This window comes from Argopecten irradians, chromosome 3 (genome assembly GCF_041381155.1).
Source record: "Argopecten irradians isolate NY chromosome 3, Ai_NY, whole genome shotgun sequence".
NCBI lineage: Eukaryota > Metazoa > Mollusca > Bivalvia > Pectinida > Pectinidae > Argopecten > Argopecten irradians.
This window is the reverse complement of record NC_091136.1, coordinates 50,106,104-50,121,585: the sequence shown is the minus strand read 5'-3', so window position 1 is coordinate 50,121,585 and position 15,482 is coordinate 50,106,104. Positions and strand designations below refer to the sequence as shown.

Sequence of the window (15,482 nt, the reverse complement as noted above, 5' to 3'; positions counted from 1 at the left end):
ATTTGGTGCATACACAATCAGTACTTAATTCCATATAGTGCATAGTGCCATCATTTTTTTTTCGGGAGGCAATTATTTATTTCTAACATTTTAGTTCTATCTTGAATTAAAATAAGAAGGTCAATTCTTTAAAGGTGGTAATGGTGTAAAGTAAGTAACTCTTGTAACTGAAGAACATACTAGTTCATCTGCTCCTGTATTTGATGAAAAAAAACATTCGTTGGAGCATCTTTAAATATGAAGGAGCCCGAGTCGATGCGTTGAGCCGAGAGGAGACTAAAGAAGAGAAAGACAAGTAATCAGGGGATATGTCTTAAGGGGTACGAGGCGCCTGCGGGCACAAACAATTGTTAACTTTTTGAGCAACGCTCAAAACAAAGTAATATAAAGATATATAATATGCAGTTCGGACAAATCAAACTGTTGTAATGGAATAAGACAAAACAAGAGTTGTTTGAGAACTTAAACCTTAGCGAAATATTTTTCTCTATTATCAGCATTTTATTCCTTTAAATAATTTTCCATACCAATCACAACAATTATAATCCAAACTTTTTGTACAAATCAATGTCAGTTGTTACGGATAAGAGTTTTTTCAATACTGGCACCAAAACATTAACCTGGACATTTGTAACTCCGATGCCGACGCAAACGGCATTTCCATAAGCCCACTTCTCTCCGAGAGGCGAGCCAGAAACCGTTAGTCAGTTGATGATATATACATATACAAACACTGATCAACTTAAAAACAAACGTAACATCAGTTATGAACATAAGACAATAGGAAAAGTAGAGGACTCTATCATACAGTACTGTAAGTACAAAATAGATAAAAATTTAATCCAAATGAATCTATGTATACTAAAACACAGTAGATATACTCCAAGTAACGCTGTTAGATTGTTATGATAATGGAAACCAACAAAGCCATGGGAATACATCAGAATAGTGTTATCTAAGGGAATGCAGGCATATAACAAAGACAACATTTGGGTTAAACTAAAATTATCATATGAACCCAATTATTTTCCATAACACATATAGTCTGCAAGAACGATAATGAATCTGGAGTATTCTTAGTGGATCTGCACGACAATTATCTACACCAACTTGTGAATAGAATTAAAAGAAACAGGAAAGGAAAAAAATAATAACTTAGATCTGATAATAAAAGAAATTTAATACAATAAGAAAAGAGATTCAAGATTCAAGATTTTTATTGACGCTCTGACACAATTGTGTGTAACAAGAGGTGAAAATATTATACATGAAATATTACATGACAGGATGGATGGTTACAGATTAACATGATAGTCATACTATCAAGACAATGTACACTAGATGAATTAATTAAGGTTTTTTTAAAGTATGGAAAGGAGACAAAATATCAAAGAAGTGGACCAAGGGAACGTGCCCCAATTTCAATATATTTAGCTTCATTATAGAAGCTAAACATCTATGTACTTTTTAACAACACATTTAACATAAGTATGAGAATTACATCAAGCAATATTTATAGTATACCAGGATACTCGCTATAACTATCATTTCCTGAGTTACTTCCCTTCATCTAACTCTGCAGTACCAAGGGTCACAAAGGGAAGCAACTCTGATAACAAAATGGATAACAGGAGTTTTAAGAACTGACACGGATCTATGATTATTGTACACTATACTATACTGGATATACATCAATCATAAGTCCTATTACAAAAACAGTTAGTACGATTTATATAACTAATAACAGGAATGATAAATACTAGGACATCGGGATATTGAGGATTAACATTATTTCTACTAGTATTTACAAATAAACATAATATTGATTTCAAAGGTATATGGAAACTATATCATATGAGTATTGAGCACAAAAGCATAAATACATTAAACTCTAAAACATAGGTACATTTATTTGAGCAGAGTGATTAAAACATAATTATCCGATGGAAAGAAGTGATCATTTGGTTTTGAGATTGAGATCCAGTGTGAAAAAATGTCTAACTTTCCATAAGAAAACACTCCTGAAATATAGCACATTAAAGGAAACTATGAAAAAATGAGGGAGATGACACTGGAGTGAAATCATGAGAGAGATTATCCTGAGAGAATGAAGAGTGGGCTCATGAGTGAGATTCCCAAAAAGATTGTAGTGGACTCATCTGAGATTATAGCAAGACACTGAAGTGGACTTACGGGAGGGATTTTCCTTAGAGATTGAAGTGGACTCATGGCTGAGATTGTCGAAAGAGGTTTGAGTGGATGAATGAGAGAGAGTATCAAAGAAGATTGGGCTGGACTCATGGGAGAGTCTGTCCCAACGAGATTTTTAGTTTCACCTTCGGCAGACATGCTTAACCAATCACCTGGAGAAGAGAAAACGCCTAAAGATTAGAAAGAGGCCAACATTACAGCCATATTCTAAATAGGATAGAAATAACTACTACAGACTACTACAGAACAGTTAGTTAAGATGTATTATTGTTAAAACTTTGAAAACCTAATGAGAAACAGTATCATAAGCCATGTGGGGTATAAACAATGTACTTCATCAAAAACAATTTAAATTTGTTGCAGTAAGAACAGTGCAGATCCAACTAATAACTGATCTGGACGGAGATTGCATAACTAGATGCAATCTATATGGGCTGCATGGAAGCATTCGATAAGGTATAACATAAACGGTTTTTGAAAACTAGCATTAAATGGAATAGTCAATAGTTTGTTTATTGGATAAGAGGACTTTCTCCTAAGCAATAGATATCAACGTGTCACTGACGAAATATCAAAAACGTACCGAGTAATCAGTGGTTTTATACAAGTTTTACGGAATAATAATATATATCAATGACTCACCCAAATACCATTGTCTTCACTTCGTCTTTTCGCAGATGATATAGAAGTAAGACGTGGATAAACTGCAAATATCTTTAAATAAATAGTTTTAAAAAATGACCAGGATAAATGTTAGGTAATATCAATAGGGCCAAAAGGAAATATTTCGTGAGAGGACAAGGAGGAACATGGAGTTAGTTTAAAAATGTATCTCACTATATTGTAACTATCCGTATCTATCGATGACAATTCAAACTTCAAAATAGAGTACATTCTGTTCTTAATAAAGCACATAGATAAGATGGACTTATAGAATATTATTTTGCATATCGTGATGAGATGATGTTTACGTTGTTGTTTAAAGGCACAACACAGTCAAGTTTATAAAGATGTTTTAAATTGTATAACCGAGGGGTATTGTAAATTATGTAGAATGCCGGCAACCCTCCCACGTAGCTCATAATATTATCATGCAGATGTAACGTTTGAAATATGACCTCAAGTATTTTGATCTAATAACCCTTTTCTAAAGTTATGACTAAGTTGTTTTTATTAGTTTTGAAAAATGATATCCTCACCAACCGTATATTGCTATTTTATAATATATGTATAGGCCTATATCGTTTAAACAATGTTATTTATTTTAAAACTAAAGGCATTGCTATTTAAGAGATATTATTATAAGAAAGCATGCATGTAGTGAATGTATAAATAATGAATATTTCAACTTACATGACGCGCTAGCTTGTCATTTAAAATATCTGTACACACAATGCAGTTTACACACAAGTAAACAACAAAAAATAAATATCATGCCATCTATTTACATTTGAACCGACCATTTCTTTTGATTTTAGTATTCCGATAAATTAAACTTTTGTTTCTTCCACGTCATGCGATTCATGAAGCCGCGAGTGTTATAGCAACCAGTCAATTGATGGAATCCCGGAACAACTGGCATGGTTTGGCGGGAAAAGTTTATGATCAAAGAGTACACAAAATATAGTTCCTCAAAAACTTTATTTGTTATAGTCCATTTATACAATATTTCTTAAATATTATATTTTCTGATATATAATTTCCATTACGTTCATACATTTGTAATGGTCGCGTGACTGAGTATACCTGCTGTGCTACTAAGTGCTGTGCTGCAACTAAAACTGTAGTACGGTCCGTTACCAAGTTCTGTCTTGGACCCAGGCACTGTTAAACACAAACTAAATGTTGCCAACAATATATATACATAAATGGCTAGTCTACTTGACTCATGGTCACATGCAAACAACTAGTTTCTAATCCATTTACACCTGGTAAATATAACACTGAATCACTATGAACAACCTATGTTCCTTAACTATCTGTAATACATTCGTACCAACTAAGTATAGAGACTACTTCACTATAATTGCAAGTCAGTTTCCTGTGTACAAAGCATACAACACCTATGACCGAGTCACCTTTTTACCGCGGCACCGAGTGTCTTGGCAAACCTTGTGTCTAACAATGTTCAAGCAACACGTCGCCCTGTGTTGCTGAACCCCTGATAACAATCTGACACCCCGTTACCCTGTACTCGTCAGTACGCCGCCCTGTACTGCAGTAGCCCGTAACGTAAATCACGAAGTGATAGTAACAGTGGAACCCCTATTTACTCAGCTGGACCCAAATTTATTCTGCTTTGTCACTGACAGAATCTCGCCAGATCATAGATTCACCTCCTTGTTTGACAATCTAGCTGAACTACTTTTATCAGTATGTTATTCTTGGTATACAGAATTTCAATAATACTTATTTATTTCAACTGTAATTAACTTTTCATTTGCAAATATTTAAACCCTACATATAACTGTTAAACCTTTAGAAACTTTCTACATCACTCCAGCCCTACACATTAATTAGTAATTAGTTATTAATTAATTAAGAACCATTATACACTTCCGGAATTCATGGGGAATAACTCTAATTAAAATATCGTACAATCATTCACTTTATTATTCACGCCTCCGATTCAATACGTCCCGCATTGACTATTAATTATTTTCAATCATATATGTTAATGTTCTTCTGTTTCTTTGGACAGCATCACACCATTGTGTGCACATATCATACTACATATTCAGTCATCAAGACTGGTCATCTCCTGACACGACCTTTGATGATATCTAGGAGATCTTTATTTATCAGTCTCAAGCTCTTCTGTGTAAGTATCAACGCATTCATCGTCTGATCCTGCTTGATTCTCATTTTTCCTCCTTTCAGAACAATTGGCTGACACCTTCGCATTCTGTCAACATGAATCACATGTTGTTTCTGAGTTTCTTCACTTGCAACTTTATAAATGACATCGGAAACCTTGTCAATAATCCTAAATGAATCTTGCCAGAAACTCATCAACTTGGGCGTCCTGACAACCTTCTTCTGTGAGAACAATACATAAACCAATTCTCCCTTCTCATAGCTGTCCCACTTTAGCTTCTTATCATGATATCCTTCTATGTGTTCTCAAGAAACTACCACTAGATTTTCTCTAAGACTGGTTTGGATTCACTTGGTACATCATACTTGCCAGAGTACGGTTGAACCTCTCAATCATACCATCATATTCCGAGTGATATGGCGTAGGTCTTGTTTTCTTGATACCAAGCAGAAGGCACATTTCCTGAAAGAGTCTGCTTTCATATTGTCGACCTTGGTCCAAGTGTATGACGTTTGGTACACCGAAGCGCACAATTACTTCCTCCACGATTAGTGCTACGACAATTGTAGCTTCCATGTTTGGCATAACAAACGCTTCTGTCCATTTGGAGAAGTAATCGCCGACCACCAGAATATATATGAAACCATCATTTGACTCAGGTAATTGCCATAGTATGTCGATAGCCAGTCTTTCCATAGGGTATCCTGTAGGCTCTATTTGCATTGGAGCTTTTTGTTTTGTGCATTCCTTCCTTCACCCACAGTGTTTGCATCCGGGGATGTGCTGGCATACATCTCTTTTCGGGCAATTCGGGCCAGTAAAACCGCTGCCTAATGCGACTCATAGTTTTCTGCACTCCAAGGTGTCCACTAGTCCTTTGGTTGTGACACATCTCCAAGATGTGTCTCCGTTCGATATATGGTATTACAATTTGACACTTTTTTTCTGTTTGGGTTGGTTCACCCAACGCCAGCAAAGCAGTCCGTTTTCAATTGTCAATTGATCCCATTGTGCAATAAATAAGTGACCTTAAATAAGTGTACCACGGTACCAAATCTCTGTACTGATACCTAATTTGGTTTTGAGCCGTGTTTCACCCAATCAGTAACTTGTTTTAAATCACTGTCAGACATTTGCTTTTTTGTAATGCTTTTGCTTCTTCACCTTCTTTGACCGTTACTTTGGTTGCTGATTGCTCTTGATAGCCCACACTGGAATTTGTTCTTGATCTCGTTCCCAATCTTCATAGAATCCACACTGCTTGCATGGTATTCGGCTCATAGCATCAGCGTTTTGGTGGAGTTTTCCAGCTCAGTGTTGAATATCTAGATCATAAGTTGAGATGACCTCCAGCCAACGCGCCAGCTGTCCTTCAGGTTCCGTATACCTCATCAGCCACTTCTCAATGCGCTATGGTCTGTTCGTACAAGGCACTTGTGTTTGTACATGTATGAGCGACACTGCTTTATATGGTATACAATAGCCAACAGTTCTTTCCGTGTCACGCAGTATTTCCGCTCGCTCTTGGTCAGAGCCCTACTGTTGTAAGCTATCACACGTTCTTTACCATCTATACACTGTGACAGTGCTCCTCCAATAGCAAACTAGCTGGCATTCGTGTCCAAGACAAATGGCTTGGTAAAGTCAGGATACACAAGAATGGGTGCTGTCGTAAAACATTTCTTTAGAGCATCAAACGAAACTTGGCACCTTTCTGTCCATGTAGAGGATGTCCCCTTTTCTGTCAGCTGGTATGGGGGGTTTGGCTGTCGCGGCAAACTTGTGAATGAATCACCTATAGTAGCTGCAAAGCCCTAGAAATGATCTGATATCTGTCTGTGTCAAAGCTCGTGTCTTTTATAACTTTAAAAAAATAACTCACTCGTGTGGAATAAATTCCATATCCAACAACCACTCGTTGTGTAAACTCTATATAATCACTTATGCCAGCTTTGCATCAATTGTTTCTATATTATAATAAGTACAATACTATATAATCAACAGTTTAGTACATTGTCCCCGTTCTTTTTCTTATACATCCAGCATCATATTCACTGTCATGAATATTTCGGTCTAAGTTAAACCTGATAATCTTGATACTTTGCTATATTCTTTAGAGTGTAGCAGGTTACGCAGTGATACGGTCGCCTTCTAGCTTCGCGCTAGGGGGGGGATTTCCCTTTAGCTCAGTCGGCACACTACTCTCGCCCTGTTACATTTGGTGCCGTAGACCACTCCAAGCGAAAGCTATACGAGATTGAGAGGCTTCGTTGGAGACAGAACCTGGGTTGGTCTGTTTTCGGGGGCGAACACGTTTGAAAGGGGGGAGTAGTATAGCAGGTTACAAGTGTATGAGTTCATACTAACATATATAAATATATAGTATAATACAGAGTTGCAATTAAAATGTCAGATATAGGAAATTGCTAGATGATGGATTAAAATTACGCAATTTAAGAGCAAAAAGAATTGTCTATCAGTGTATGTGCAACGTCTGCACTTACTGTCTCCAGTTTCTACGTAATTAACCTATGAAGATTGATGACTGCGTTCAAAGAATTGGTTGGTTAGTCGAAATGGGTCATTGACAATGGCGTGGTTAAGATTTACCTGTTCTGTATAAAAGCATCGTTACATTCTATTCTTATGTGAATAAGATTCTAATGAGTTTGTAAAGTGATTCCTACAAGGTAGGTAAATATTGAGTTTCGAGATACGCAAATTTAATTTGATGAGTGGTTTGTGGTAATTGTTATTGGTGCAATACATGTGATTTTACTAAAGTTTATTGTATCCTTTACCTCGGTTTATTTCCTGAAGGCATTTTAAATATAATTTAATTGATTGGACGGATCATGCTTTCTCATCCATTTGAATGTTATAAGAAAAACAAATTAATACTAATACATCAACTACAGTGAGTTTTTGCCATAACGGGTATATAAACGGCGCCTTTCGTGTTCTCTTTTCATTAACAGTAAAATGAGGGGCCTTTTGGTTTTCGTTACCGTTTTTTGTCTGATGACGGTCCATACCACTGAAGCTCGTATAAAGATAGGGCAAGTATTAGGCGGGGCGATTTTAGGAGCATTGGGTAGTAATTATTTACGCGGACGGGGACTCCATGGTGGATATGGATACCATGGTGGATATGGATACCATGGTTATGGATACGACCCGTACCATCACCACTACCCTATGCCACATGGATACCCGCTTTTAGGAGGATACTCTTCCTTTGGATACCCAGGGCTGTATTAGAACTATCAGGTAGGTCTACCGTAGCAAAGATTTTCTTTTCATTTTTATTCTTTCAGCCACATGAAAATGTGTTACACGATGATATACATGGTATACAAATAAAGTCGTGATAAGATCGATACATAATTTGTGTATATATATATGTGTATCAAACAATATGAACGCCCATCATGACCGTTCAAAGCCTATTACATGTATATTACCATCTGGTTTACAAAATAAAAAGTCCAGATGCATAAAAGCAAAATGACGCAAACCATATGATAAGCAGAAAATTAAATATAAATAAACAGCATAATGAATTGGGTATTTTCATTTCTGGGAATAACATTTACACTCGTAATTTGAAAGAGATCAATGAGATAGTTTTTTGTGCTAAACGAAATGAGATTAATAAAATTATAAAATAATGGAACATGAGAAAATTAACAGTTCTTGGTAAGATAACAGTGGTTAAATCGTTACTGGTTCCAAATTGCACTCATCTTTTTATGTGTCTAGCAAAACCAAATGATAGATTCTATAAGGAAATGAAAAGCGTTAAAGTTTATCTGGAATGGAAAAGATCGAATAGTTAGAAAATCAAATCATCAAAGATTATAAAAATTGAGGATGTAGAATGACTGATATACAGTCTTTTAACAAAGCCTTAAAACTAACATGGAGAATTGTAAACACAAACTCGAGTTGAATTTTTTTTTTATTTGATTAGTAAAATGCAACAGTAAACAATATGATAAGCAGTAAATTAATTATAAATAAACAGCATAATAATTTGGGTATTTGTATTTCAAATAAAACAGACTGTTAACATTTATGGCGGTCCAACGTCCGTGGTTACTTCTGCCTTTAAACTTGGTTTCAGCGATCTAATGCATGTATCATTGACAATGACATTATAGAAGTGGTTATGTTATTCAAATACTATCATTATTTTCCAGATATAAAATCTAATTAATTTATCGGCATTATATCTTTGATTCTTTTCTGCATAAAGATCTGATATTACCAGTTTTCCTATTAAGATATTTTAAAACATGAAAATAAGCAATGTTACCTAAAGGGTTTTACGGAAATTTCGGCCACTTCGAGTGGTTGTTTTAAATTGACGGATCACCAGCTGTCAATCAAACTGCACGTGACTTTGTATTTTGTATTGTGTGTTCTACGATGTTTGCTCCGACACTGAATAGAAACGCGTGCGTTTGTGAGCACGAGGCGTGGCTATATTACACCTGGCGATCGGTCAATGCTGCCCGTCGGAGCCAAACGGTATAATTCTCATTTTTTTTATCTTAGGAATATCATAAGCACTTAATGGGGTAAATATTGAGCGACGAAAATGATATTTTGAGACTGTCAATATGAGGATTAAAGTATCTAAGTGGTGTTTCTATCGAAGAAACTCAACTCAAACAAGTTAATCCTTCAACAGAAACCTTAGAAACATACTTTAATCCGTAAACAATTGTTCGCAACGCCAAAATGTCTGTGTATCCCCGATATTGCGGGGGTAGCTATCACTGTCGATACATCCTTGATATTTAAGGGGTTACTATCATTATTGTTATATCCAAATTTGGACTAAAAACTAAAAAAACGAACAAAATAAACGAATCGAAATGAAACAGAACAGTTTTGTTTAAAGTCAAAAAGATAGAGGAATATTTTTTTTTCTAATTCACATACACGCTTTTGTGTGTCCCTCGCCAATTAAGTGAACGAGACTTTTGTCAAAAATTCTATCAACCTGTTGTTCGCAGAATAAGTACATTCTGTTTCCTGACTATTTTTTATGATTTCGTTAATGACGATAACAATATACTATTACGGTGGCAACCCTATTTATGACACTTTGTTGAGATTTCAATTACCTTATAGTGAGCCAATCAGTCAACTTTATGAAATCTTCGGTGTGGTCGAATCTCTCGGAAGTATAAACGACTACTAGTTCGTTCAAAGTTGTTTCTATTCTAGGCCAGGGGTCAAACTGAGGTGACCCAAATGAGGAGTTGTTAGATCTTGTATTGGAGCGTATTATTTATATTATCATTATGTTCGATAAAGGAAACTACAGTGAACTGTCTGAGAAACTAAGTCTAAACTGACAAGAGTATTTCTTAAATAGTAGTTTGGATGTCGATGTCCAGTAGTGCCGAAAAACTGGAACAATGTATAAAAGAAACTATTCCGAGTAAATTGATTAACCGTCAAAGAAAACAAACTGCCTTCAGATATAAAACTCATCTTGATAAAAAATACTATCAAACGTCAAAAGAAAAAGCAAATTAAGGCGTAAATATTTATGAACCGGAGATCAAGAGATAACCGGGGAGTATTGTAAAAAAATAAACCAGGTAAAGGCACTAACAAGAACGGCTGTTCGACTGCACGAGAAGCAAATAGTAAAAAGCAATGTTGGCAATACGCAAATGATAAAACTACAACAAAGAAAAAAATTCCAATCTTTATACCGATCAACAAGGAAAGCATAACAATATCCCATTTCGAAAAGGCTTATGTTCTCGAATACTTTCAAACGGTGTTTACTAGATAGTCAAACGAGGCACTGTCCGATATCGATAAAGTAAACGTGGAACCAATTACGGGTCTCGATATTACTCCTGAAAAAGTGCAATCAAAATTATCCAAGTTGAAAACTTCAAAATCTCCGGGACCTAATATGATTCATCCAAGAGTACTAAAAGAAATATGTGATGTCATTTGTCAGCCATTAGTACTAATATTTCAAACACCATAAGATATCGGTAAATTACTGGAAGACTGGAAATGCACTAACGTACATGTATCAGCAATATTCAAACAGCGAGACCGTAAGGAAGCTTCAACATACAGGCCAGTCTGTCTAACCTCTAACCAGTGTTGTATGTAAGGTAATGGAATTAGTATTTAGGAAAGAAATAATGAACCATATGAGAAGAAAAATTATGTTAAGCACAACACAGTATAATTTCAAAAGTTCTATGGTTCTGTACATCTGATAAAGGTTATGGCTAAATTGACAGTAATATTACATAAAGATGGATGTATCGATGTAATTTATTATGATTTTAAGAAAGCCTTTGATAAAGTTCCCCATCAATGCCTAATATATAAACTCGAAAAATACGAAATTTCTGGTAGATTTTCTATTTGTATATCCATCGTTTTTCTCGGAAGAAAATAGAGGGTCGTCGTCAACGGAGCGAAATCAAAATGGATTCATATTATAAGTGGTATACCACAAGGGTCGGTTTTAGGGCTACCATTATCTGTTCTTTATACCAACGACATGTTGGAAGTTACAAGTCAAGGAACGAAAACATTTCTTTTCGCGGACGATTCAAAGGCAATTAAGGCAATTAACAAAGAGGAAGATTGTAGGATCTTACAGAAAGAGATGTATGCCCTACAACAGTGGTCATAAGTTTGGAAACTCCGATTTCATCCAGAAAATTGCAAATTGATGCACGTGAGGCATTCAAATGACAACCTAATAGATTGTAAACTCCAGGAAGATGCAAGAGTTCTAGATTCCGTGAAAAAGATATCGGTGTCACTATATACAGTAAATTAACATTTGATAAACATGTATGTGAGAAAGTCAACAATTCAATTATGGGGATTTTACAGAGAACAATAGAGTACATGAGCTTGAATAGCTCTATGTTGCTTTACATAGCTTTGGTTAGACCGCATATATAGAGTATGCGAATCAAGTATGGAACCCTCATCTTGAAAAAAACACATCGAAATGATACAAAATTTACAATATCGTGCAACAAAACAAGTACATGGGTTAAAGGACTTGTCATATACTACAAGATTACAGAAAATGAAACTACCAACGTTATTATACAGGAGATCACGCAGAGACATGGTCGACGTCTACACAATACTGTCATGGACATATGATTGTGGGGTATTTTCAAAATCAGGAATGATTCCTCAATATGTGGACAAGGCCTCAATGTTTATCAAACACATTCGCAATTAAACGTAAAAAAACCGCATTTACACAGAGAACCGTCGATGTATGGAACACTCTTCCGTCCCTTGTAGTATACGCAAAAACTGTCAATTCGAATATAAATTACATGAACACTGGCATAACCAACAACAAATATAGTGTTTTAAAGAAAAAAATCCGACAATGAATGTTACAATTTTATTTCATATTATGAAAAACATAAACATGGTATTACAGAGCTGAATTTCAAAGCAATGAATACTAATCCCTACTTTGTCAGAAAACAATCTATGTATCTAAGTATCCATGTATCGTCGAGCATCGTAGTGGAGCTGAATTGCAGGTCTTATTAAACTGCCTATGGAAAAATACTGAAGGGTCCACTTTATTCAATGGTAATCCGGACAATGGTTAAATGTGTACATTGTATGATTAATGATATATATCAATACAATATTTATTTTTTATACATTTAAATAGTCCAGTAATTCCAATGATTGCGTCATTTGTTAAATCATTGTGATATAATTATCATATTATCATTTTTCTTTGTTTTCATACTAAATCTGACTTTGTATTTGACTATTTTTGTTCATACCACTGTGAAAACAATCTAAGAATGGCGCGTTACCTACGTTATCACAATAGCGACATCGAAGTTATGTATTGTTTTGATAAAATAACCCCTTGAGGATGTACTCCTCTGAGAAGTCAAAATTTTCTTATTTTAAACTTTTTTTCTCATATAGATTTTTGGAAATAGGAGTTCATATCAGAAAAGAAAATGGAAGAAAAACATATGTCCGTGAGCTCGTTTTTGAGCTATTGTCACTGAAAGATACCTAGTTGACAAGATATTGGATTTTATCCGAATTTTGCCGTTTTGACCACATACACGAGAGATTAAAGCCATAATTTCCCAATGAGGTGTTAGATATGTATGGATGTTTGTAGAATTTATTTTCCAATGGTCTTCTTTAAAATTATACCAGTTATGATTAATACGACTCATATTTTGTCTCAGAATAACAACAAATGCTACCCCTACCCCTTAATTTCGAGCTACAAAATGTACCATTTTCAGCCAATTTTTCCAATTTTAATCCATTATAAAAAGTTCTGGTATTAAACTTTTGTTGATATTTTGCATATCAATAGGGAAATGGTTATTCTTTCTAAATCAGGCAGAAAAATAGGGGGTCCGTGTAGGGGGTCTGCGGTTCTGCTCAAAGTGCAAAAAGACACATTTTCAAAATTGCCGCCAAATGGGTCATTTCTTAAAATCCCTGTATAAAAAAATCTACTAAGAATAGGAATATAATATTTAGACAAAATTTGCAACTAGTAATTGCTACCGACATGGATACATTGTATTTGAAAAGCTCATCAGATTTTTTTATCTATGTCGAAACGAGACTTCAACGGGACTGAAACCTCAGAAGAATACATCCTCAAAATAATGGAGCCGTTCTTTGAAACGTATTTTATTTTGTCAAGTATTCTGAAAAGTTAATTATGAACATTGATGTCACTATATTGTTAATTTCATCGAGTTATGGAAAACTATTATTTGAACAATTTTAAAAATACGCTACGGTGATTCACATTTTCTGTTATACCTATGCCATAAAGCATAGTGATATCAATGCTTGAATAAAAAGTGTTTGGCATTAACATTTCAAGAAGTGGAACAAAACATCTGTTTTCCTTAACACAGTTCTGATTTAAATATAAAGATATTGTTCTCAAAACCTTCAGTATACATGATAAGAAGTAGGCTGAAGTCCTTTTTATATTAGATTATGTCTGACTTCCATTTATATTAGAATTTTCTCTTGTGGGTTTCAGTCTTGTCGAAGTCTCATTTCAACCTTGATCTAAGCGGGTTTTTTTAACTACACATTTGGCGGTTATTTTCGAAATGCGTGTTTTTAGGCTTTGTAGGGATGCGAATTTTCGTTTATTTTATCTTATTTTATTTACTTTAATATTTTCACAGAAATTGTCAGTTTGACAGTATTCCATTAATTTCATTTCTGCTGTAGATATATTAAATGTTTACGGTAAAAAAATGTTATGCATCTTACTTGTGTAGACGTTTTTAAGTATTTTAACCGTAATCATGTTAACAAGGTTTGGAATTTCGCCATTAAGCCGTATTTAATTTGACTTGCGTCATTCTCAATTGTAACTATTTATGAATGTTGTTTGTGTTATTTCAGTCATCCAACCGACGTTGCAGGGGTATTGACGAAGTTGTCTGATTTATGTGAGAATCGGCTGGATATTGCAAGCGATCCGTCTGTCCGTCTCTTACGTTGAAGATATGTTGTGCAATTAAATCTATTTAAACATCCCACTTTTAATTATTTGTCATCGAATACACGATATAAATCATACAATTCAGTTATAACTGGTAGATAGCTTTACCTGTGTTTATACATGAATCTATGAAACAACACAAATTAGTATGAAATAGGCTGTAGATATCATTAAACACCACACGTTAGTATGAAATCGACTGTATACATCATTAAACAACACATGATATAAGCTGTAGAAACCCCATTTTATATAAATAGTGTGAAAGTATGAATGAAATAGGCTGCGGACATCAGTAACACCACAAGTTAGTATGAAATAGACTGTAGTAAATATTTAAGTCCCAATATCCGTATCTGCCTATTTTTTCATGATTTAAAAGAATTATGAAAAACATCCTAAGTGGGTCTCATTTTACAAACAAACAGAAGTTAGCCGACATCTTCCGAACTCTTCTGATAACGGGTCAAGTTTCCGACTTCCGTTCAGCAACAATCGTAATATCTATGGCGGGCGACCAGTTTAAAATGGAGGCATGTTTACAAGTATCGACTTTCAACAACTGCTTTACCAAAGTTATTCAGAAATCATTATAGATAATATTTGATACAACTTCGATATAACTTAATTTCAACTACATCTACAAATACTAACAAAATCGAGGTCGAATCTAACTTGACTTTTTGCAGCTAGTTACATGTATTGTGTGACGTTGGTATGAAATCGGCTCTAGACATCATTAAGCACCACAAGTTAGTATGAAATAGGCTGTAGACATCGTTAATACCACAAGTTAGTACGAAATAGGCTGTAGACATCATTAAACACAAAAAGTTAGTATGAAATAGGCTGTAGACATCATTAAACACAAAAAGTTAGTATGAAATAGGCTGTAGACAT

The 15,482-nt window shown here is 34.8% G+C and overlaps 1 long non-coding RNA gene across 1 annotated transcript; it reads left to right on the top strand.

The window, feature by feature from the left end:
- The first annotated feature begins 7,599 nt into the window (after window positions 1-7,599).
- Window positions 7,600-14,614, top strand: LOC138320071 (uncharacterized). The gene is made up of 3 exons (XR_011208082.1): window positions 7,600-7,719; window positions 8,008-8,299; window positions 14,483-14,614. It is a non-coding gene; the product is annotated as an uncharacterized lncRNA (long non-coding RNA).
- Window positions 14,615-15,482: the final 868 nt, after the last annotated feature.